Source organism: Erpetoichthys calabaricus, chromosome 3 (genome assembly GCF_900747795.2).
Source record: "Erpetoichthys calabaricus chromosome 3, fErpCal1.3, whole genome shotgun sequence".
Lineage (NCBI taxonomy): Eukaryota > Metazoa > Chordata > Cladistia > Polypteriformes > Polypteridae > Erpetoichthys > Erpetoichthys calabaricus.
In genome coordinates, this window is record NC_041396.2 from 134935822 (window position 1) to 134963145 (window position 27324).

Genomic DNA, 27324 nt, shown 5'->3' on the forward strand with positions numbered 1-27324 from the left:
TGCAAAATGTTTTATGTTGGAACAATTGAATTAATTGATATCCTCTGTCCATCCATCCATCCATTATCCAACCCGCTGAATCCGAACACAGGGTCACGGGGGTCTGCTGGAGCCAATCCCAGCCAACACAGGGCACAAGGCAGGAACCAATCCCGGGCAGGGTGCCAACCCACCGCAGATCCTCTGTCCTATTATCAATATACATCATAATGTCAATGATGATTTCTTAGAAACCTTAACTTCTATTTCAATTAATTTCACATTTTTATCATTCATTTTTATTTATAAATCATAGCTCTGCCGAATGAGGCCAATAACAGTAAGTTAACATTCACAGTGTATCTTGGAACCCCCAATGTCTTCCAAAACTAATTACTTAGTTCACTCTTCAAGTTAACTAAACACTGTAAAATATACTGAGACATGCAAAATATGTCTGCTACTGTTTGCTCTTTCTTCCTTGTTAATATTAAATGTGGTGACCATGGTATTCAAGTGATGGCCCCAAGTAATAAGAATAGTTCTAAGACTGAAGACACTGACATTGGCAGCATAATCAAAGAAACAACAAAAGGACCTTTTAATATATACTTAAATGTTTTCTGATTTTACTGATGTATTGTCTTGCATATTCACACTGGTTTCCAAAAATAAAAACAAGCAAAACGTTAATCTTCAACACATTTTCACAACATCCTCCTAATTCAGAATGCATGAAGCCCAGTGATATCTGTACTGTACATTGATGTTAGCCATTTTTAAATATACTATCTAATCATGATAATTCAAATATTGTATATGGTTTGAAATGGAGTCTACGTCTAACACACACACACACACACACACACACACACACACACGCACACACACACACACACACATACACAAACACAATTGCTGACCTACAGTACTTAAGAGATACCATAGTGAAGAAGCTGGGAACAAGGAAGATAATATCTAAGGCAGTGCTTGCAGCTTATCTTCTTTTGAAACACTAAGTTTGATAATAATTGCATAAAGATGTACGATAAGCAGATCTGACTTGAGAGTATATGGAAAATTATAGGATGTGGTTAATCCACTGAGTGAAAGGAATGAGCTGGCAGACTGTTATTTTGGGGCTAAAGTGATGGACTTTAAACTCTAAAAAAGAAATCTAACTGGTTGAAATGTGCAGGGATCATTAAATTAAGAGCTGTTAAATGATTAAAGTCCCAGACATGTGTCATGGCCTACCAAACCAGAAAGAAATGGTATGCTCACTAGACTGTTAATCTTTATTACCTAAGAACTAAAAATAAGGTTTAATACTTGCTAGATAAAACTGAAACAAACACCAAAATCATGAAACCAGAAATGTTTCAAAACTAAACACATATGATTTTGCTACTCTTAATCTCAATTAGTTTGACAGAAGACCATAATTAAACCTTACTCTCCAATGGTTACAAAAACTAATTTTAAACCCTAAAATGAGGTTGCCAAAAGATATTACCTAACAGGTCAGTAATTTTGTGTGATACTTTTATTTTATTTCCTAAACAAATACAATCAAACAAAAGTTGCCTAAACTGATTTTCTCCTTTTTTAAAAAGAACAGAGTAGACAGATAAACTTTTGACTGGACATGCCAATATACAAAATGGCACTTGAGATATCACCGGCTGAAAAGCACGTATGTATTGTATGGCCTTGATTGTGAAAGGGCAGCACAGTCCTTAAACAAGGGACATGGAGAAAGATTTTGAATGTTACATACTGGTTTGTATCTTCAGTCTTTGAAAACAATGCGTCAACTAATATGAAGAAGATCTGACATAGCCCTCTGTGAAGAAAGTAAAGCACTGCTGTCTGACACACTAAAGTTGTTTTTATTTGTTTGTTTGTTTGTTTTGTCTGACCACATTAAATTCGACTATTTCCCTGGTACACTTGATCCTTTTTAGTTGTGTCTTTGCAATGTAAAAATATAGTACCGCATTTAAAATGAGCACTAAAATACAAATAACATAACATTCTCAGAATCACTTCAGCCATTTTAGGCTCATTGAGATTTGCCAGGCCAGAACCATCCCTGAACAGGGTACTAGTCCATTACAGAGCCCATTCATGGCCACAACTAGCCACACAGGGCTAATTTACACCTATCACTTCACCATACATGCCCATTATTGGGATGTTGGTAAGTCACCAGGTAAATATACAGTACAAACTCCAAACAGACAATGATTGGGCATGTGATTCCCAGAGGAAAAGAGATAACAGTGTGAATATAACATCAACTGAAACTGTGCAAAGTAGGCACTCAAACGTCCCCACATCCTTACAACATGTTGTTAGTTTCAGTTGAGATACTGTAATCAATTGACCTGGTGTGAGTGTAAATGTCTGTCAGATCTGGCATTCTGACCAGTTATGGATCCTTCTATACAATTGATGCTGACGGAATAGGAAATGACTCTGCACATCTTACAGTGGAAAAATTGGATTAATAAAATGGACAAATAAAAGTATGTTAAAAAGAAGCAGTGTGTTAGTCAGAAGATGAGATTATGTGTAAACTTAACTTCAAGAAGTAACTAGAAGCTGAGATTATGTGTAAACTGTTTTGTGGAAAATAACACTCTGTGACACAGAGATAAATTGTTTTGATGGGGGGGGGAGGGGGGAGGGGGCCTTGAAACTGTGTACCAACTTCAGATGGGCTTGAGTAAAATAAATTGATTGCAAGAGATTCTTTTGCTGACACTACAGAACCATTAACTTGGTAACCTAATCATTTTAACCTCTCTTTTAAAAGACCCTCATCAAATTAATTATTTATTAAAGGGATTTTGACCTTGATGGGTTAAGAATTAAAAATGTAGAGATAATTGGATAAATGAAGGCTTGCAACACTGACATTGACTAATTTGTATGTGATTTATGTCATTTATTTAGTGTTTTTATATACTGGTGTGGTTACTCAATCTTCTGAGAAATCTTTCATTTTCTCCACATCTTGCAGTGCTGAATTTTTAATATCGAATTGAATAAATTATCATTGTATCATGATATCCAAATCTTCGGTGACATGTCAGATGAGAAAAATGCCTAAGTCTTTTAAAAATGTACACAAAATCAAAACATGGAAGTTAGCCAAATAAAAAAATTCTCAACCTTTACATAAATGTAATTCTAAATTGACTCAGGTATAATGTGTAAAGTCAACAGGCCATTCAAATTATTGATGGGCTCCATGAGTGGTCCAAATTGGTGAACCTCAAAACCTTTTAAAATTAACATATAAAACAGTGCGGGTGAGTTTGACCCAGCAGGAGGCAATATTACCTGAAGCTAACAGTTAGTTTTGGGTAACCCCAACTGAAAACTACTACCTAGAATACAGTTTAAACCTTCATCCATAGCAGAATCTCAATGACCTAGATGTTGGAAAGAGGTGGGTTTATTATTATGGGGGTGCCTCTCCCTTCACTACAGGACATATTTTACAAATGCAGTGTCCACAAGGCCTGCAGCATTGTGCAGGACCCCTTACACCCCTCACACGGACTTTTCACACTTCTGCCATCCAAGAGGAGATACTGCAGCATCAAAGCCAGATCTGCCAGGATGCAGGAGAGTTTTTACCCTCAAACTGTTAGACTCCTTAACACCAGGCTGCCCCCTGGGACCTTCCACACGGCCTCAACCACCTCTAAAAACAGAACTTTTATACATGTGAGCCACTGTCCTGCAAAGATGAGTGCGTAGGTAGAAAAGAACTGAAAATCTCATACTGAACTTTAAGGATTTTGACACTCTTGATATCCTTCTGCTGTGAAACATTCTGACCTGTCATTATTTACACATGTCTTAAACAATTATTATCATACACTGATAATTTCTGTATTATCTATATCTATTATGTATTATTTATTATATTACATATCTTACACATCAATATTGCTGCTACTTCTTTGTCCTATCTTTGCTCAATGTCTTGTCTTGTTTGTGTTTTAATTTTTAATTTTTAAATTTTTAAATTTTAAATTTTAATTCTATTTTTAATTTATTCATTGCACGTCATGTTGTTACACTGTGGACCCTGAGCTTCGCAATTTCATCTATCTGTACACTTGTATATGGTTGAAATGACAATAAAGTTCACTTTGACTTTGACTTTGAGGTGGACAACATTTCCAGAGTACAACGTTGAGTGGCCAGGTGGTGAAAGAAGGAAGGAGATGGTACAGATGATAAATGGCTGTATGTATCATCTCAGTTTCTGGGGAACCGTGGTAAATGCACAGCAACCTGCCTCGATCTATCTCTGCATCCATTTATGAATCCTACCAATCCAATATAGGACGTTTAATGGTTTTCTGAATATATAATTTTATTTGTATATCTTATATATATATATAATAAATCTTCCTATTTAATATAAAATAAAACCCTTGACATATTATATTATAGTCAATTATCAAATTGTTTCTTGGTTTCAGACTGCCCAAAATACTCTGTTATACTTTTGATTAATTATTGTTTTGGCATGCTATTTTTTTCCATGCACTTATAATAGCATATGTTATCTTTATGCCACACAATAATATTTAAGTTTTTATTGTATTTATTTATATTTTAAATTAAAAGCTATTTAACTTTTTCATACCCTTATAAAAACACATAATTTTATGTCCTATTTCAAAAAGCTTATGAAAGCAACTGTACTAGCGATGCATTTGAAAAAGTACATTGCAATATTCCTGTATTTAAATTATTGCTGAGTATACTGTATGTGGTAAATCAATTTTAAACACATAATTTGAGATATACTCCCCATCCATCAAACCTCAACCTTGATCATGTCCATGGTCACTCATCATGCTTGCTATTCCTTAGTCATCACTACTCCTAATTACTGCTGCCGTCACATTAATTGTGATTATACAGTACATAAGCAGACCTTTTATAAAAAGGCAGCAGTTGTCACTGAGTTTGTTTTTAGTGACTTGTGCCTTGCAATCTTTTTTCTTGTCACTCGATTATGACTTTTTCCTTGACCTTTGACTTGTTGTTTTGCATTTTTATTTAAAGTTTTGCATGCTGCTCATCAAAATTATTTTCTGGTTGTTTGATTCATATTTTTAAACATTTGGCAAGTAATATGTTTCTTCTTTTTCAAGTTCTTGTGCTATAGTACTCTCTATATGTAAACTTAATAAGTCAACAGTAATTATCTCCCCACACTTACAAATGACTTCTGTATCCATTTGTCTCATAAAAGAAAAAATGAAGGCATCAACCATATAGGGTGAATGTCCAGCACTGATTTTTGATATGAACAAGACAACCCCCTTGGTAAAGGAGATGTAAAAGGAATGTAACAAAACACGTCTAAGAAAAACAATAGTAACACTTTAAATTAGGTATCTGTTAATCATTTACTGTTATGTAACAAGATCTTAACAAGGCTTGTTTTGGTCTTCATAACACTTATAAAACATCAGCAGACAGGTTATTCAGATGATAACCTCCTGACTCGCCAGTATGAGAAAACCCCAACATATGATATACTTGACTCATCATTACCTAGAGGTTCTTGTGTTCCCAAATGACAATCACTGGTAAGATATCTAAGGCTGCCAATGTAATGCCCCATCTCTTCTGGGTTTTTTGTGACATTTCCCCCACAAAGACTAACACTGTATTATTCTGCATCTGACATTCTGCAGCTAGCAAAGAAGACAGTGGAAACCATGTAACTAGGAGTTTAGGACTTTGAAAGAACAGACAGAGGAGGATATTTGAAAAGTCCTGCATGCCTTATCAAGCACAAAACCTTCATCCCACAAAATAACAATGCATTGGTTTAAACAGCATCAAAATTGCATCAGAAAGTATAACAATTGAAAACCTAACAATATTAAAAACTGAAAATAAAAACAGAAACATTATACATGTCTATTTAATAAGAACATCCTAACACTTATATTAATACAACACATCACACTTTTTCCAGCTGTTCAGCATAGCATAAAACCAATTATGAAAAGCTGTGTCTTTTTCTTGTTTACACTGAATTAAAAATTCATATATTTACAAGCCAAATCTATAACACTGTACATATTTTAATTATAAATGAACTTTCTCTCATATATCATAATATTTGTAAGTAGGTAAAATTTTATTTGACAGCAACACAAGTAGAAAAATTGATTTATTGTGTTGAACTTTATTTTTAAAAAGGCTGTGTTTATAGGAATGCTTATGTCACATACTAGTGGGATAGTGAGCACACCACAAAGTACACTGAGAAATGTATTCACTTGATATCAATATTATAAGAATAACAATAACAAATAAATGAATGAATGAGCATCAATGAATTGATTAATACATTAATTGAACAGCGCTTAATAACATTCAAATGGAGATAATTATAAGTACTACATTCACTGAGAAAGAGGTTAAACCATAGATTAAAATAAATGCAACAACACTTTACTCCTGTAATGTAAAACGAACATATTCTGTTTTACCTTAAGTGATCGTCTTCGTTTTAAATACTGTTTGATGAATTCTGTTTGAGTATCATTGAAGTCCATCCTTTTCCATAGATTCACTCAATGGGCATGAGTGACAGCAAACTGGGCCACCTCTGTTGCACTTTTGTTTATTTTTAATCCCAGCCATTCCTGAAAATGAACAAAATTAGGCAAGGAACCATTATACTCTCTGAATATCATATAATTTTCATTGAAATAACTATCCATCCATCCATCCATTTTCCAACCCGCTGAATCCAAACACAGGGTCACGGGGGTCTGCTGGAGCCAATCCCAGCCAACACAGGGCACAAGGCAGGAAACAATCCTGGGCAGGGTGCCAACCCACCGCAGGACACACACAAACACACCCACACACCAAGCACACACTAGGGTCAATTTAGAATCGCCAATCCACCTAACCTGCATGTCTTTGGAATGTGGGAGGAAACCGGAGCGCCCGGAGGAAACCCACGCAGACACGGGGAGAACATGCAAACTCCACGCAGGGAGGACCCGGGAATCGAACCCAGGTCCCCAGATCTCCCAACTGCGAGGCAGCAGCGCTACCCACTGCGCCACCGTGCCGCCCTGAAATAACTATTGTTTGTATTTATCTTTCTCAAAACAAAAGCCTTTTTTGCTTTAGGATCTTGCATAACATCGCCTTTCGTAACCATTCTGTCATTAATCATTAAATGTATTTTTTTTTACCATTACAGAAATTTGCCAAAATACTATCTTAGTCATGGCATCTCTAAAAACAAAATTGTGACAAGTAATTGCAAAAAAAAAATACCTGGGAATTCAACATTTTATTGTGTTACAATGTGCAGTGTTTTTTTTTTTAATTTTATTGGATAATTTACATTATAAATTAATAATAATTGCCCTTAATCAACAGGTATGCACTCACAATGCCAAAACAAAATCCATACATGGACTCCATGATAATTATTTGTTTTATTCTGTGTGGTTTTATAAATGTAATAAATAAGAACACAATAATAACTGATCCATAAATATCATACCATCTCCATCTTTGGTGGACACACTTTTAACAGAAATTATTAGTATGAGGCATTTTGGATACTGTAATTTTTACCTATGGTTATCTTTAAAATTGCTTAAGCTCACCTAGTTTATAATGAGGAATCAGCCATGTATAATTCCTTTCACCTAATTTTCCAGGACACTGAATGACCAATATCATTGTTTTTTTAAAAAAACGTGTGGTGTTTTATGTTTTTAACCTGCTAGAAGAATAATCATATCCTAAAGCTGATGTCACATTACATGACTTTAGTCATGGAGCATGTTAGACATGCTAAACTGCAGTTGCTGATCTTGTTGCCAGGTCACATTAGTTTAAATGAATGAAAATTGCTGGGCACGTCACATTTAACGACTGCTTGACAACCCTTTAGCATTGTGCTCATAACTTTTTGTGGCAGCCAAATAGAATGCTGCCTGACAGAGCTGGTGCTGTACAAAGGGCCAACAGGTACAATGAGTTTAGCTGCAATCTCATCCCTTTTGTGTTTTTTGTTTTTTTTTTTCTACTTTGTCATGGTATGTCAAACACAAGACATCAGACAGATGAAATTCTCTTCTGTTTGTGAGATCCAAAACACCCATGTCCCTTATTCCTCATTGCCGTATTATATACATTGTAGTTTTTGATGAGCTCACGTACACAGAGTCTGCCCTTATGACTTGTTTGATTTTGTTGAAACTAGTTGTGGACTAGTTGTGCTGAATCACTGGGCATATCACATTACATGATTCACTTAATGGGAGTGTCCCACCAACTACCTCTGACTCGCAGAGATCATGTAAATAAAGGCTACAACTGAAAATTAATGGAAAATCGCATAATGTGATGTAGCCTTGATTTTCACTCTTGTTGGAATCTACAGTAAGTTTTCAAACAAGATCTCTCTGAATTTTACTGCATATCCATCATGTAAAATACTGCATGGTAGTTACAAGGTTCAGCTTGTGCTACAGTACACTGGTGCTATGGAATACACAATCAATTTGTTATCTACCTTAAATAGAAAAATTGCATCATACACAGATATTCACTCATTTTAGACCTATGTCATTCCGGTCACACTTTTTATTATCACTGAGGGAATGCCACATGTAGGTAACCTCTAATGATTTATTAGTTTCCTATTAAAGTCTCCAGCCTGTTTTTTGATTCCTTCTGATTTAAAGGATGAGCTCCCCTTTTTGCTGAGGGATGCAGATACTCAAACATAATAGCATTGTCCATTATGTGAAGAGCTCTCCACATTCTAAAATGGCTTAAATATACTTTCAGTGATTCTTGACAATTTGATTTTCAGACATCTGAGTAGTACTAGGCTGTTGTACCGTGTTAGCCATTATGAATGTAGTGAGAATTATAGCAAAATGACAATTTTATTGGCTAATTAAAAAGATTACAATATGCAAGCTTTCAAGGTAACTCAGACCCCTTCTTCAGGCAAGCTGTATCACCTTGCCTGAAGAAGGGGCCTGAGTTGCCTCGAAAGATTGCATATTGTTATCTTTTTAGTTAGCCAATAATAGGAGACATCTGAGTTAATTAGGGGGACCAAGACCCTGTATTTCAAATCTTGTATGAGTCTGTAACTCACTGAATCATACCGCATTAAGATGCTAACATCACTATACTCTCTAATATGGATGATATTCTCTTAAAAACTAAGAGCAAGAGGCAAGAAAATTACATTTTGATGTCATCATTTTATAGACTTAGGTCCTATAGTGTAAAAAAGAGGTGATGTGAGTTTCTTTCAACTGTGACCTTCATTTTGCCCCCTTTTATTTGTTATTCACCTAATTAATTTCTGTCAGTGCCATAAGTGGTATTTCTAGACTTCCTTCATAGGTTAAAAACTTCACAAAAGGGGTTTGAACCTAGTGCTGTAGCTAATGACTGACTGCTCTTTCCATAGTGAATGTGTTCCAGAAAGTTTCCCTTAGCCACCTTTCATCTTTGGCCAATGTCCTACTTGAACAACTTAATTTAAAGTAACAATTGGCCTCCACTGTACTAGCTCCCTTAAAAACTGTGAGCATTTTTATTATATCTCCTCCTAATCTCTGCTTGCTGATGATGGAAAGATTCAGTTCCTTCAATCTTTGCCATTCTTCTTACCCCATATTACTCTTATATTTTTTTAATTTGGAGACCACAACCGCAAACAATTTTTCAGTTTCAGGAATCAAATGGAATTACAGATAAACAAGTTTGATAACTCAGGAGTGCCTTGGAGTAGATGTGCTGCTCGTCTGGACTAACATGATACAGCTAAGGTGGTTTAGGCATCTACTGAGGTCCAACCCTGGATTCATTGAGACCCAGGCTGTGTCATAGGAATTATATCTCTCGCCTGGACTAAGAGTGGAGACTATTGCTGAGGATGGGAAAATCAGATCAGCCCTGCCACAATGATCTTGACCTGAAAAATGAGACTTAAACAGAAATGAAATGTCTGATTCTTTGGATTTGAGTTTTGTACCTGTTTCACTGTGAATAAATTTCTTTTACTTCAGTAAAGATTAAGACATACAAAAAAGTATTTATGTTTTACATTCATTTACAAAGTTATGAAGATTTTACTGTACAGTGAAACCTGCATCTTCTTTCTTATAAATCTTCAAAAGATTTTTTGCAAACCTGTAATGCCTGGAATGTGTAGTCATATGGATTTATTCTGTTTTGTTCATGTATAAAACTACACTTAGTCATCTACCATGCAGAAAGCATTATGAGTCATTGCTAAATTTATCAAAAGATAAAGTAAGAATATTGACATCTTTTAGGAAAAGGCAGAAATTATATTTTGTCTACTGCTTTCCATCATGATTTCCAATTTTGTCTTTACTGCACAAATATGAAAGATGTGTAATGGAAGATGATTCAGGTAGTAGAGACTCTTGAAAACATGAATATGGTAACAAGTGCCTTTTCAATATAATTTAAAATAGTATTTCTCAAGCTGTGCACAGTAATACTAGTTACTAGCAGAATGGGCACAAAAACACATTTGAGTTAAGTTTTTCAAACAGGCAAACCCTAAACAAAAAATTTAACAAAATCAGTAGTGTATGTGGAGGCAAGAAGGCAGAAACCTTCCTCCTTTTATCTTTTTCTCATTTTATATTTTCATTGCACTGCCTTCAATCATTCATACAGCAGATTTACAATTGTGGCACTACCATCTTTTGAATGAGGCCTTAAAGGCTGACTAGCTGAAGTATCTGGCATTGCCTAGTGTGAGGGATGGCCGGCCAAATATTCTGGTCCATACCATGGAATGGAAGGTCCCCAAATTCCAGCAGGGCATTATGGACATTGTAGTTGTTATAAACAAACCTGCTGGATACCATGGGGACCACCAGGAGCCGCTGTAGGGAGGCTTACAGGAGGCTACGTGCCCTATAACCCGGAAGTGCGTCGTGATCACATGACCGGAAGAAACGACGTGTTTCCGGGTTGAAGAAAAAGACTTTTAATCTGACCCGGAAGTGATGAGGACTTATGGATTGTTGGGATGGAACCACTTCTGGGTCAGGGACTATAAAGGACTCTGGGAAACCCCAGACGAGTGAGCTGAGCTGGGTGGAAGGGTTGCAATGCGTCTGGGAGTGGAGGATTGATTATTGTAGTGTGTGTTGGTGATTATTTATGAGTATTGTGGAGAGAAGGGTGCTTGGTGCACATTATTATTATAAAATAAATAATAATTGGATTTTTATCTAGTGTCTGACGTCTGATCTGAGGGTTCAAGGGGATGACAGTGCCTCTATCTTTCACAATGGCGTAGTCGGCAGGATTCTCTGGCCGTCGGTTTGGCAGAGGACCTGAATTTAAAAAATTTTTCTGGACAGAGAACCCCAAGAAGACAGCGTCAGGACCCACAGAAAAGCTCACCACACTCAGTGGGCTGCGCTGCAAAATAGAAAGCCTCATTCAACATTGGTACGTGATGGGGAAGAAGTCTGGGAAGAAGAATGGGGATTACCCAAAGAAACAGACCCTAGATGATGCCGCGAGTATGTGGACCTACCTGACGGGAAGCAAGGAAGACCGGGCAATGATTGAAGCCGAGAGGGCCAGAGTGTTACGGCAGCGGGATGGCTGCAGGACATCGGACACGAAGAACTACCTATATGAACTTAAAACACGTAGTCAAGGTTCAGAGTTAGGTGCCGGAAAAATGCCCAATGCACCGGGACTTTACTGTAATTATTTTTCAGAGGCCTGTCTTCTCGTTTCTGATGACGAGTCGGAGATCTACTTCCCACCTAGGCAAGATGGCCGTGATGACGAGGAGTCTAGCCCATCTAGGAGTCGAAAACAGGGGATCCTATTTGACGAGAGTAGTCACGTGGACTATCCCGGAGCAGGCTGGGGAAACCAAAAGGACTACAAAGGATCACCTGACCAGGATGGAGTCCTTTCATTCGCCAAAATAGGACACGTGATCGCTCCCACAGGATTGTGGGAAGGAGAAGGTCAGCATCAGTCCATAGGTGAGGTCGTCATTTCCCCAATGGAACGGAGCTCCCTGAAAGGGAAAGGGGAGGCAAACGAAGCAGCGCCAGCCGTAAATAAAGGTAATGAGGGACGGGATATGACTGATCTGTCCACCGCTAAATTAGAAAAGGCGGAGCGCAGTCGGCCAGTGGCGCCACCCCGGCCCTCTAAAATGCAAGACTCCAATTCCCAAGAGCCTCCACGAAGCCCGTCAGAGCATGTGCGACAGCTGACGTGCTCATTGGCTCCAGGCCGGTAGGTAAAGAGAAGGCGGAAGTTAACTTGCCTCCGGCTGAATTAAATGACTTTAGTGGACTAAGGGATCTCAAGAAGTTACTCGAGCCCGTGAACAGTTTCTTTCAGGGATTAGAGGAGCTGAAGAAACGAGTGGAGGAGCTGGGAGCAACGACTGAGGCGCCGCTGAAAGGATTGATGGAATACCTATGGCGACTGGGTCGAGAGGCTCCAGTTATGATCGATGCGGTGGTACAGGTGAGTCCAACCCGTACCATACAATATAAAGGGACACAGTGTGATTCGGCCCCCGCGGTTAATAAGTAGCGGGTGCCAAAGCACTGTGTGCCCGACTGTAGCTGCTAAAATATATAAGGTGTCATCAGGCACGGGTAAGACGCGTGTCAAAAGAATTCTCAGAGTCCAAGAGTTTGTTTTAAAGGTATTTAGTGAAAGGTAAAAGTAAATAGTCCACACAAGAATAAAAGAAAAAATAGTTACACACGTAGAATAAAAGGCAAAAAAAAGGGAAAAAATTAATCTTCTATAAACTTAGCTTTTCTTGAAAGACTTTAGTATTTTTATACTTAAAGGTTCTTAATTTCTTCTTTCCTACTTAAAGGTTCTTAATTTCTTCTTTCCTACTTAAAGGTTCTTATTTTCTTAAAGGCTCTTAAGCCGGTTGGCACATAGGCAAGTGCCTAGGCACGATAACGTGCGGTCACGGTTAAAAACCATATGCCTCCACACCTTATACAAGGCAAGGCTGACACAAACTAACTGAACAATGATGTTTACTCCAAGCTATTAGAAATGGCAAGAACATACCAAAACGATTCTATTCACGGGGGTTATAGGAACCTTCCATAGTTTATGCATTGTCATCTAATAAACATTCATGAATCTTATAGAACAAGGAAAATGGCTCTTACACCGACAGTAGAGAGCGAAACGCAAACCGAGTGGTCGGGGAAAGGAACGATCGAGCCAGGACAGCTGTATGAGGCGGCTTCCCGGAGCGAGTCGGACCGCAAGACCCCGACCCGTGTTATGAGTGAGTTGTCGTTGGTAACAGAAGGGGCGGGGGAAGCGGCAATCAAACCGGAGCAGTTGGAAGGTACTGTCTCTCGGGGCGATGTGGTGTTGAAGACACTGCCTCTAAATAAAATAAGGTCAACGGGCGTACAAACAGCAAAGGGGCTCTCTTCTTCCAATAGAGAGACCAAAACTGTGTACAAGCCCCAGAGTAAGCAGGAGATCCCCAAAATAAAACGCTGGTCTCCTGACAAATCAGAGAGAAGGGCGGAGTGTACCGAGGCGGCCATAAAACCTCCCTTGGCAGAGAAAAGGGCGGAGTTGACGGAGTTCCCACGGTGTTTCCAGTCTCGCGGAGGAAGACAACCAGGAGGGCGACGTCTTTGCTATAACTGTCGTCGGCCGGGCCATGTATGGCGAAGTTGTCCTCGGAGGACAGGGGATCGGAGGGACAGCCGATACACCGTTCCCCCTAGGTTCTCTGGGGAGTCTAGACAGCACAGCCAAGGCCCGACTGATGGGTTCTCCTGGAAGAAGACGTCCCTCACGGGGCTGGCCGCTCCGCCCCAGGAGTCTTCGCTAAGGGGAGGGAACTGTGAGGGATGGCCGGCCAAATATTCCGGTCCATACCTCCAGGCCGCCAGATGGAGGTCTCTCAGCAGCATGGAAGGTCCCCAAATTCCAGCAGGGCATTATGGACATTGTAGTTGTTATAAACAACCCTGCTGGATACCATGGGGACCACCAGGAGCCGCTGTAGGGAGGCTTACAGAAGGTTATGTGCCCTATAACCCGGAAGTGCATCATGATCACATGACCGGAAGGAATGACGTGCTTCTGGGTTGAAGAAAAGGACTTTTAATCTGACCCGGAAGTGATGAGGACTTATGGATTGTTGGGATGGAACCACTTTCGGGTCATGGACTATAAAGGACTTTGGGAAACCTGAGACGAGTGAGCTTAGCTGGGTGGAAGGGTAGCAACGCATCTGGGAGTGGAGGATTGATTATTGTAGTGTGTATTGGTGATTATTTATGAGTATTGTGGAGAGAAGGGTGCTTGGTGCACATTATTATTATAAAATAAATAATAATTAGATTTTTATCTAGTGTCTGACATCTGATCTGAGGGTTCAAGGGGACGACAGTGCCTCTATCTTTCACACTAGGTAAATTTCGATGATGGGTTATGTAGGGAAGCAAATATTTATGTGTTTTTAAAGGTAAACCATTTTATCACTGCTAGCTGAAATGCAAGTGTCCCATTAGAAATCTACCCTAGCTCTCTGATCACTTTCAATTTCTCTGAATGAGTCAAGCATTTTTTTAGTGTTTATCATTGGATTCCATAATTATGGTAACTCATTGATGTGTTCGAACCATAAACACTATTTCTTTGTATTTCCTAGTTTAATAGGTATCTAAGCCCAAATTAATAAACAATGGCTTCTAGAATAATTGAATCCCTGATATAGCATGTACAAGTAAGTAGGACAAGCTATCAGCTTTTTGTTGTGTTCCCTCTATTCAACCACTATTCATTGTTAAATGTTTGAAGCTCCATAAACTCTATATATTAATTTTGGTTACCTGCTATATACATGCAACATTTTGTGAATATTTGCTCAGTTGTTGTGAAATAATGTGTTTTTTGTGGTGTTGGCCCTCCCATTCTTAAAATTCCATGAGCACTACATATTAAATAGCATGAACAATAATGCAACATTCCATGAAAGTAGACACAGCCATGTTTGAGTAATGTGTGATTATAGGTTTGGAAACGGGTGGCACAGTGGTGCAGTGGTAGCGCTGCTGCCTCGCAGTAAGGAGACCTGGGTTCGCTTCCCGGGTCCTCCCTGCGTGGAGTTTGCATGTTCTCCCTGTGACATGCAGGTTAGGTGCATTGGTGATCCTCAATTGTCCCTAGTGTGTGCTTGGTGTGTGGGTGTGTCCTGCAGTGGGTTGGTGCCCTGCCCGGGATTAGTTCCTGCCTTGCGGCCTGTGTTGGCTGGGATTGGCTCCAGTAGACCCCCGTGACCCTGTGTTAGGATATAGTCGGGTTGGAGAATGACTGGTTTGGAAACCCATCAATCAACACTCACCCATGGAATGTTGTCTTTGTGGTAAATTGAGTCAAACCTAAACAATATGCCAAATTCCTTACCATCAGCTGAACCAATCTGGGGTGATAACGCATGTTTTATTTTTCTCCCCACTCCACCCATTACAGCCCTACTTTGCAATGGATTATCACAACCTAGATTTTTAATTGTATCAACATAACAGGCATACAAAATTTCATTCATTTTGACTCCCCCATTTTGGAGTCATATATTTTTTATCCCCCTTTATAACCACCCTTTCCAATGAAATTTCTGAAATGCCACAAATCTTGGTTTATTACTCATGCAAAATTTCATCAAGATCAACTCAGCCATTTAGGAATAATGCTTAGTTATTAGATTGTCCCAATTGCAACATGTTTTTGAAACACTGTATTGTGTATATTTTAAGTTGGACAAACAGCAACCTCGCAAAATTTGGTGATATTTTCGTTCTGCCATTTTGTAGAAAAAACCCAGAAACATATAGACAAGGTGCAATCTGAGGGCTGAAATGAGGACTATAGTGAGCAAAATGGATAACTAATAACAAACAAACCTGATAAAAGTCCTTTTGAAAACTGGGTGTTAAAATTTTATGAATCTAGATCGTACATGAATGTAAGAATGTACCAATTATCAAATTTACAGCACAATAATGTGTGTATTAATTTATTTACAAATCTTTTTTTTTAATTTAGAAGTTCCTGAAAGAACATTTCCCCACAGTATCCAAAAACTGGATGCAAACTGAGACATGACTCCAATGTGTTACTAAACCCACTCACTCACACTTTGTCACTCACAGACACACTAATTCATATTCTGGAGTCACCAATCAACTTAAACTGCAATTCTTTAAAATTTGGGAGAAAGGCTGATGTACAAAGGGGGAATTTGATCATTCAAGGATTTGAAACTGTACATAACCTTTTTAGTAATGTTCTTAAAGTCCCATCTACTAAGTAATTAAACTAAGTAATACAAATAATTAGTTAATGTCCATGATTTTGATAAAATAACAAAGACATGACGCTGAGTCTGCCAATGATGTTGCTCATGCCATCCTTCTCTACTTAATTGAAGGACATGAGGGCTATTTTGGCCAAAGTTGTACTGATACCAAGCATCAAGGGGCACTGAGAAAAGAATAAGACTATTAATCTGAAGACAATGGTTTTCAAAGTCATAACAATACCCCTTTGTGGTAGGTTTTCTTACAGTCTCTGACATTCTGTGTGTTGTTTAGTGGACACCACAATATTGTTTCTTGTAATGGCCTAGCTAATCATATGGTCCCTTGAGATGTCATTGCACCACCTCTATTTAAGATAGTGGCTTTCCTGACTCAGGAGGAAAACAGTATAACTGCTTTTATCCACATATCGGATAAGGTTCATAGCGAAAAGCTTACCTTTCATGCAGGTTGTCGGTTAAGTCACAAGACCTTGGAGACCGAGCCCCTAGAAACGAGGGACGTGACCCTCACAACAATACACAATATGGCTTCACTTAAAGATAAAGGTTGCAAAGCATTTGTTTTCAGCCTAAATCATGACAGTGGCTCACAGCATGCTGCATTCACATTTTATTTTATAAACAAACACATCTACAATTGATTTCAAATTGAGTTTGATTGTGGAAAAGATTGTTTAGCTATGGTTAAGATCTCAGAACCGATTGATAATTTAGTTATGTTTTCAGACTCTTTTGGGCTTTTTTGATAAGGTTTTTTATGATTCTTTTCTTGTTCCCTTTGTCTCTTAATTGGCCAGTCCTTAACCATTTTGTCTTCCAAGGGCAAGCCAATGAAAAATAACTAACATAGTTTGTTTTTGCAGTGTTCACTCAGGTCTTCTCTTTATGATCAGGTTTTCTTCTACTTTGACATACTGTATATACATGTGTGTGTTAATTAATTTGTGTTTAGGATTATTGTGAATATGACTGATTGAAGGTGTGTGCTTGAGTGTGACTTGCAATAAACTGAGTTCTGTCCACTATTTGTTCCTCCTTTGTGCCCATTTCTTGACATATGAGCTCCAGGGACCAAATGTACAAAAACAGATTAAACCATACTTACGCCATAAAAAGTTTTTTTTATAAATGTCAAAACAACTTAAAAAAAGATTAAATAATTTTGCCCTGTAAATGTCAATGTTGCAATACATACTAGTCTTTTAACATTTAATGTACAACATACAAAGTGTTTGAATTGTAATTGAATTGATGTCCCGAGGTTGTCCGTGTTTCTAAGCTTTGCTGTGCAATATTGCACAAACCATCACAATGCGGCAATCCTTTATGGGGATGTAAAACGGTGTGCTACCCGATGAGTTCAAACACCACCATCAACCTTTTAATGAACCAATTGTCTGTTCTGTCACCGATCATGTGTGAGAAACTACCTTTCATTATATCTCCTCTCTTGTAGGGATTCACTATCACCTGAAAGAAAGTTTATACAAGTTGAAATTTACTAAATGTAATTACAATCCTGTGAACTAGGGATACTTACCATGAAGTCAACCATTAAACATAACAAGTCCCTGAAGTCTGCTTCCGACTTTAATATTTGATAAAATACAGGAATCCTGGGTTGATCCAGGCTACCTCACAACAATCTTATTCGGACACATTTGAGCATCACATATTACATGTATATGGATTGAATAAAAGGGATTTCAGTTTACTACTGCAAATTCATCCTGTGACAACGCCTTCATCTGAAGATTTTTACAGTTAATTGCGCTGATTACATTAAGAAAAGCAAAAATAGTTGTAAATTGCCTTTTGACCTCAGCTTACTCACCCTGACAGTAACAATTTTGCAATTAATCTGGGTAGCATCTTAAATTAATGACATGACATGGCTCAGGGAGTTCACAATGAAAAGCACCCATTGCTAAATACCCTATGGTTGTTAAAACCAGTAATGGAACAAGGATCATGTGATTTATGATGATATTCTTGAAAAGAGCTAGCACTGCCATTGCCAGTTATGTTGTCGCACACACAGCACAACTTATTTACAGATAAATAGATAAGCTAAATAAATTACCAACATTGAAAACATTTGTATTGAGAGAACATGTCAATTACCTGTTATGTAATTAGTTCAAGAACATTGGAATGTGACTGACACATCATTAAAGTAAGCAATGAAATGAGATTTTCTTTTCACTTCGTTGTCCTGCTCTCTGGAGTCACTAAAATGCGAACACTGAAAATTTCTGCACATTTTTGGCCAAAAATTTTTAAGCCAATTTATATGCCAATTTCATATTTTATAAATCCCATCTTTTGCATAGGAAATTGCTTATACATGTTTCTGGACATAAGAAGCTTTATATTGTACATGAGGTGTTAGGTCCCCACAGACCTAAAATCAAAAAAGTGGTGGTACAAAATGGATATGTGAATGTAATGTATTTATAAATATTGACTGGGGAGGAGACCTCAGAAAAGAAATCAATGAAATATAACAAATATACAATACATTCCTCCTTCCATTTTTCAAACATGATTATTCCAATAGATAGATAGATGGATTGCTTGATATGTACATAGATAGATGGACTTTTAGTTGTCTCCTGGCAGATATTTGGCTTTTTACAGAAGGTCTATAAATAAATAAATACATAAATAAGTAGATAAAATATATATACACACATTCTATGGTCTGAACGCATACCAGATTGACTAAAAAGCAGAAAATTAAAAAGAAAGAAAAACTTTTGATTTGGGTGCTGTGCAGGCGTTAGGTTATTTTGCACCCTAAGCCAAGCTTATTAGTGCGCCAACCGACTGTTCGGTAGCTAACCTGTTTGGCTGGGTTCCCTCCTAATCCATTCGATGATGAGTTATGCTGTAGGTGAATGCCTAATTCAAATAAATGGTGGTACCGGCCCTGCTTGTCTGTCACAGTCACAGTGAGGCATTATGCAAGCACATTGCTGTTGGTATAAAGGAACCGTAGGTTACATGAATCAGTTATGTAGAATATTTTGTTGGTTACCACTCAGTGGTAGTGTGTCAGAGAAAGGATGTCCAGAATTATTCATAATATATTAAAAAAAAGTGTACGTTTTTTGGATGTTTTTTGACCCAAGGAATTCTGTTTCGTTCTTTGGCGCTCCATATAAAAGTTATTGTTTTTATGCTCTTATTTTTGTTGCCCTGTCATGCTTTAATCATGGCTGCTACCATTTTGGGGCTTTTTGCATGTATTGTTGCTATGGCAATATTTCCCATGATTCATCTGTAGTGTAGTGTGATGAATGGTGTCATTGGTGTGCCTGTATAAAGGTCACAGTGTGCATTTCCAAATCTTCTGAGATTTACATAAAAACATAGCAATATGGGCAACTCTGCTTACCGATGTCTGTTATTAGAATTCTTCATGTGATTAGGATTTTGATATTTTGTTTAATGTTAGTGGGTATGACAGTCATTTTCTTCTGGCTTTGACCATTGCTTTGTTCTTTGAATATATCTTATCTCCTGGTCCATATTCATAATAAAGACTCACTGACTTATTTTTCTTTTACTTCATCCACAACCTTGATTTTTGCCTATGGCAGCAACAAGATGGGACACATGTTCATCATGCCTACTCAGATTGGGTCAATTTAAAGTCACCAATAAACCTGGCAATCATATTTTTCTTGAATGGTTGATGTTTCCAAAGAAAATCCATGTAAACACATGGACAACATGAAACTGTCACATGGAGAATAAAAGAGATGAGAATTAACTGTATGCTTTTTCCACTGTTTGATAATATTTCTGGTATTTTATTTAGATAATAAACAATTTCTGTTCTCTTTCAGAAATAATTTTTGTAAAATAATTTGAAAGCAATTCATATTAATGTGCTATAATTCAAGATTAGATAGATAGATAGATAGATAGATAGATAGATAGATAGATAGATAGATAGATAGATAGATAGATAGATAGATAGATAGATACTTTATTAATCCCAAGGGGAAATTTACATACTCCAGCAGCAGCATATTGATACAAAAACAATATTAAATTAAAGAGTAATAAAAATGCAGGTATAACAGACAATAACTTTGAATAATGTTAACGTTTACCCCCAATGGGTAGAATTGAAGAGTTGCATAGTTTGGGGGAGGAACGATCTCCTCAGTCTGTCAGTGGAGCAGGACAGTGACAGCAGTCTGTCGCTGAAGCTGCTCTTCTGTCTGGAGATGACACTATTTAGTGGATGCATTGGATTCTCCATAATTGATAGAAGCCTTTTGAGCACCCGTTGCTCTGCCACGGATGTCAAACTGTCCAGCTCTGTGCCTACAATAGAGCCTGCTTTCCTCACCAGTTTGTCCAGGCGTGAGGCGTCCTTCTTCTTAATGCTGCCTCCCCAGCACACCACAGCGTTGAAGAGGGCACTCGCCACAACCGTCTGATAGAACATCTGCAGCATCTTATTGCAGATGTTGAAGGACGCCAGTCTTCTAAGGAAGTATAGCCGGCTCTGTCCTCTCTTGCACAGAGAATCAGTATTGGCAGTCCAGTCCAATTTATCATCCAGCTGCACTCCCAGATATTTATAGGTCTGTACCCTCTGCACACAGTCACCTCTGATGATCACGGGGTCCAGGAGGGGTCTAGGCCTCCTAAAATCCACCACCAGCTCCTTGGCTTTGCTGGTGTTCAAGTGTAGGTGGTTTGAGTCGCACCATTTAACAAAGTCCTTGATGAGGTTCCTATACTTCTCCTCCTGCCCACTCCTGATGCAGCCCACGATAGCAGTGTCGTCAGCAAACTTTTGCACATGGCAGGACTCCGAGTTGTATTGGAAGTCTGATGTATATAGGCTGAACAGGACCGGATAAAGTACAGTCCCCTGCGGCACTCCTGTGTTGCTGACCACAATGTCAGACGCACATACTGAGGTCTGTTTGTAAGATAGTTCACGATCCATGCCACTAGGTATGAATCTACTCCCATCTCTGTCAGCTTGTCCCTAAGGAGCAGAGGTTGGATGGTGTTGAAGGCGCTAGAGAAGTCCAGAAACAATTCTTACTGCACCACTGCCTCTGTCCAAGTGGGAGAGGGATCGGTGTAGCATATAGATGATGGCATCCTCCGCTCCCACCTTCTCCTGGTATGCGAACTGCAGAGGGTCGAGGGCGTGGCGTACCTGTGGCCTCAGGTGGTGAAGCAGCAGCCGCTCCATGGTCTTCATTACATGTGACGTTAGAGCGACAGGCCGGAAGTCATTCAGCTCACTAGGACATGATACCTTTGGGACTGGGGTGATACAAGATGTTTTCCAAAGCCTCGGGACTTTCCCCTGTTCCAGGCTCAGGTTGAAGATGCGCTGTAGGGGACTCCCCAGCTCCAGCGCACAGGCCTTCAGCAGTCGTGGCGATACTCCATCTGGACCCGCTGCTTTGCTGGCACGAAGTTTCCTCAGCTCTCTGCTCACCTGCGCTGCTGTAATTGTGGCTGGGGATGTCTCTCCTATGCTGGTATCAGCAGAAGGATGGGTGGAGGGTGCAGTACTCCGAGGTGAGAGTGGGTTAGGGTGGCCAAACCTGTTAAAGAAGTTGTTCATCTGGTTTTCTCTCTTCATGTCTCTCTCGATAGTGGCACACCGCTTCGAGCTGCAGCCAGTGATGATCTTCATCCCATCCCACACTTCCTTCATGCTGTTATTCTGCAACTTCTGCTCCAGCTTTCTCCTGTACTGCTCCTTCGCTGCCCTGAGCTGGACTCGGGAGTTCCTTCTGCACGTGCTTGAGGTCATGCTGATCACCGCTTTTAAAGGCCCTTTTCTTCTGGTTCAAAAGGCCCTTGATGTCACTTGTAATCCATGGCTTGTTGTTAGCATAGCAGCGTACTGTTCTTACTGGAACTACAATGTCCATACAGAAGTTGATGTAGTCAGTAGTGCAGTCAACAACCTCCTCAATGTTCTCACTATAAGATCCCTGCAGGATATCTCAGTCCGTAGTTTCAAAGCAGTCTCTCAGAGCCTGCTCTGCCTGAGGGGACCACTTCCTGAATAAGCGTGTGGTTGCAGGTAGCTCCCTCACTCTTGGTTTGTAGTGAGGCTGAAGCAGAACCAGGTTATGATCTGCATTCCCAAGCGCAGGCAGCAGGGTGGCGCCGTATGCGTCTTTAACGTTTGCATACAGTAAATCAATAGTCTTATTTCCCTGGGTGTTACAGTCCACATACTGGGAGAAGGCAGGTATTGTTTTGTCCAGCGTCACATGGTTAAAGTCTCCAGCAATTAGCACAAGTGCCTCAGGGTGCTGCGTTTGTAACTTAGCAACAGCAGAATGGATGATGTCACTCGCTATCTCTGCGTCCGCCCGAGGAGGGATGTAAACAATAACAACAATGACGTGTCCAGACTCTCTGGGCAAGTAGTAGGGACGCAGACTTACAGCCAACAGTTCGATGTCCCTGCAGCAAGTGGAGATTTTGACGTTAACATGTCCAGAGTTGCACCATCTTGTATTGACATAGAGAGCTACACCTCCTCCTTTGTGATTCCCACAGGTACTTGCGTCTCTGTCCACTCTAACTGTGCTAAACCCTGGTAGCTCCACATTAGCATCTGGGATGGTGGTAGTTAGCCACGTTTCACAAAAACACAACAAACTGCATTCTCTGTAGGTCCTGACATTTTTCACCAGCGCAGCCAGTTCGTCGATCTTATTTGATATTGAGTTCACATTTCCCATGATCACAGAAGGCACCAAAGGCTTAAAACACCACTTTCTTGCAAGCCGCTTCATTTTTAGCTTAGTGCCGGCTCTGCTGCCACGATACCGCCTTCTTACCTCGTTGGGTAAATAGGGAACCACACCGACACTGGCATTTGTTCTCAGCGCTTGAAGTTGACTACTTGAATAGACGAGTCTCGGCGTGTAAAAATCCATGTCCACGTTATAAAAGTAAAAGTGTCCAGGGAACGAATCCACATAAAAGAAAGTGATAGGAGTGATCAATAAAAAATAATAAAAAAAGAGAAAAAAGGTAGAAATATAAAGTCATATACGGAGCTGCTGAAAAGGCTGCCACTCTCGGCGACACCTGGGTCATAAACTTAAAAAAGTTTACAAAACTGTTTAATGCAAAAAAACAACTAAAAGGAATGATCTATACTAATAAAAGGCAAAGACCTCACTCACTCACTCACTCACTCACTCACTCACTCACTCACTCACTCACTCACTCACTCACTCACTCACTCACTCACTCATCACTAATTCTCCAACTTCCCATGTAGGTGGAAGGCTGAAATTTGGCAGGCTCATTCCTTACAGCTTACTTACAAAAGTTAGGCAGGTTTCATTTCAAAATTTAAAGCGTAACGGTCATAACTGGAACCTCTTTTTTGTCCATATACTGTAATGGAGGAGGCGGAGTCGCGTATCGCGTCATCACGCCTCCTACGTAATCACATGAAACGCCTTGGGGCCGATCTGGAAGAAGGTAGCGCAGCGCCTTGATTTAAATGATTCCATGTCTTGGTGGGTTTAATACTGTGTAAGCATACATATTAACACATGTGCAATTAAACATGTGCATTTACGGGGTGATTTCTCAGGCTTAAAAGCTCACCTTTTATTAAAAAAGTAAATGCAAACTGTTTTCATTCTGAAGGGCACAAACCACGTTGGATTTTGTAATGATAGTTGATTAGTAAGGTCTATTAAGGGATACTTACAGAATGATTAGTAATGCCTGTGAATGCGGATGCAAGTAGGAGAATGGGCGTGAACTAAAGAACAAGTAGTAACATGTACAGTAAATGTCTCTAAAGTCTGTCTATTAAAAAGTTATTACATCTTTCAATCCTGTGTATTGATTAAACTACGAACCTAACAAGATCACTACATGGTGTCAGAAGTGGCGGATTGGAAGAGGAATGTGAAGAAGAGGTTCAGCTTTTGAACGAGTCTCGTGTCTGTGAGTAACCCGAAAACGTGGTCAGAAAGTGCTAAGACGTTCTAGCAAAAGAGAAAAAAAAAATATGGAAGGATTACAGCTCCCACCAAATCTCCAGTTAAAGGGAAATGTAGCTGAAAATTGGAAAAGATTTAAACAGAGATTCGACTTGTATCTTGCTGTGATTGAAGCAGATAGGAAAAGTGAAAAAATGAAAGCATCTATGCTTCTACATGTAATTGGCGAAGAGGCGCTAGAGGTGTATAACAATTTTCAGTTTGAAGAAGATGGAGACAATATGAAATTGAACAAAATAGTTGAAAAATTCGAAGCGTATTGCAACCCAAAGCACAATGTCACGTTTTTTACATGTTTTCAGAAAAGCGGCGAAACAATAGACCAGTATGTGACAGAATTGCGTAATAGGAGCTGTTCTAAGAAGAAACCGTCGAGACATCAAAGGACCAATAACCTCTAATCAGAACACTTACACCAGCGAAACAAATATTAACGAGAAAACAAGTATAAATCAGGAAAGAACATCTCAACTGCAAACACAATTAACCAGAAGATCAAAACGTCAAGTAAAACCACCAGAATGACTCATTGAGACATGTTGAGGATTAAAGGAACATTTTCAATTAAGAAATGCTGAATTCCTTTAACAGTTGTGCTTTTTATACATAGTTTGAATGCTGGATGTATGCCTGAAATGTTCTGGATAGTTCAGTTGTTTGAAGTGATAAAGTTTATCAAAGTAGCATTTGAAATGTATTATGTATATGTACTGTAGATATGTGTATATGTAGATATGTATATGTATATATATGTTTACATAACCTCTTTAACACACTACTTCTCCTCTGCGAAGCGCGGGTATTTTGCTAGTAATGAAATATTTAGTTCCTGCCATTGATATAGCACTACCTGACTGTTGCAGGATTTTGATGACTGTTTTTATTTTTTCATTTGCCTCATTAAATAAAAGTTCCATTTTGTTAGTCTTCATCACAGTAGCAATGGTTAAGTTAAAATAAAGATCTTGCACATAGGCCTATATGAAGGTATGAATCTTTCTGAATCAAGAATTATGACTGCTGAACCGCGTGAAATATGATCACCCCTACCAGATATACTGAAAGTGTGCACCTACAATTCCATTCATTTTCATAGTGTGTCAGAAACAAAAAAGTCCCCATCAGAAATAGGTTTCCAAAAGCAAATACTGCACTGCTGCCTCCCTGAACTGGTGAACTACTGTTGCCAAAAGAGAGTATTAATTCTGAATTCTCCTTTCCAGGGTATAAAGAAAATTCAGAACAGAGGGTAATTAAACCTTACTGGCATTAGAGCTTTGCAAAGAACACAATTACAAATTGTTTGACCAATTCCAAGACCTGTAATGTAAATCAATATAAATATTCAGCCTAGTGGTGCCACCGGTGTGAATTACAGCAGCTTATTCAAATCAATAATGCTATTTTACTTGCCTTGCAATGCATTTTAAGCTTTCAATAATGCACCTTTTTGCTTACATATTCAACTGATAAGAAGAGGCAACATTGTTTTCTCTTTCATGAAGGAATGCTGGGATTTCATTTAGGGTTTTCTAATAACTAAAGTAACCATTTCTGGCTCATGCTTATTTATTGGCAGTCCCTTTTGTGTGAAAGCTGAAATGACAGCTCTTTCTCACACAGAGCTACTACAATGTGGGAGGATGTACGTAATGTTTCTGCAGTTTGGGTCCTGCAGTGTGTGATAACATTGTGAAAGTGCTTCTTGGGCTAAATGGCATAATGCAAAAATAGAGAAATCTTTTAAGCTTTAGCAAAACGTCCCTTCTATAGCAAATTTTCCCTCTGCCTTCAAATGTAAGTAGGAATAAAAAATGTGTATGTATGGTTATCCAGAACATTAATGCTAATATTAATGCCTGAAAGTTGCTTAAAATTCTGAATGTAAAAAAGGTTATTAATTTTTCCTTTAGTCACAGTTAATACTGGACTGTGTGTTAAATCACTAAAAATATGGCAGATGGCCATTTAATGATCTCCCTCTATCTCTTTTAAAGTTCTTCACTCTCTCTGTTCTAATATTACACCTCTCAACTGCTATAGCATCAACAGATCAATAACTTTTATAGTTTACATTTTGTGGTACTCAGGTTGCCACCCAAAGATATACATGCTAGTTGAACTGGCAAAAATAAATTAGCTGGGTAAAGTCACTTCTGCTCTGTAGTAGAATTGCATGACATCAAAAGTGAAACCATGTCTGATGTTGCCAGACCAGTTTCCTGCTCCCTGTGACCCCATACTGTTAAATATACTGATTCTGTAATGACATTTTATGGTTCTTTACTGGGTTGTGCAGTTCCTTGTAGACCTTTTGCTTGACAAAGTACCATTCGATTCTGGGAAGGGTTCTTTGCATATGATGCTGGCTCTTTGTGCTTTGAAGAATGTCCTAATAGGTATCAAAATGAAATTTTCAATGTATGGTAGGCTACCTAGAAGAATACTAGCAGATTATGAAATTCGGGACTTAACCTATGCTACTGTAGGCAGCAAGAGTCCTTTTAAAATCACGACTCATTGATATTTCACAAACCCGTTTCCATATTTTCATGGTTATTTCCTGTAAGAAACCTATTACTGATCTAAATAAATATAGGATCTTTCTGAAACCTTCATGTGGATGGGTCTTTTGGGAACCAAAATTGGTTCTCCTATGGCATTGTCCTGAAGAACCACTATGGCAACCTTTATTTTTAAGAGTGTATAATATATGTCAGCTCTACACAAATACATGCCATTATCATTATTATTGTTATTATTATCATCAACATTTAAAATTGGGAAATCCTAATAAATTGACTTTATAAAATGGCCTGCTTCACTAGTCTAGTATTTTTTCTTAGAAAACTA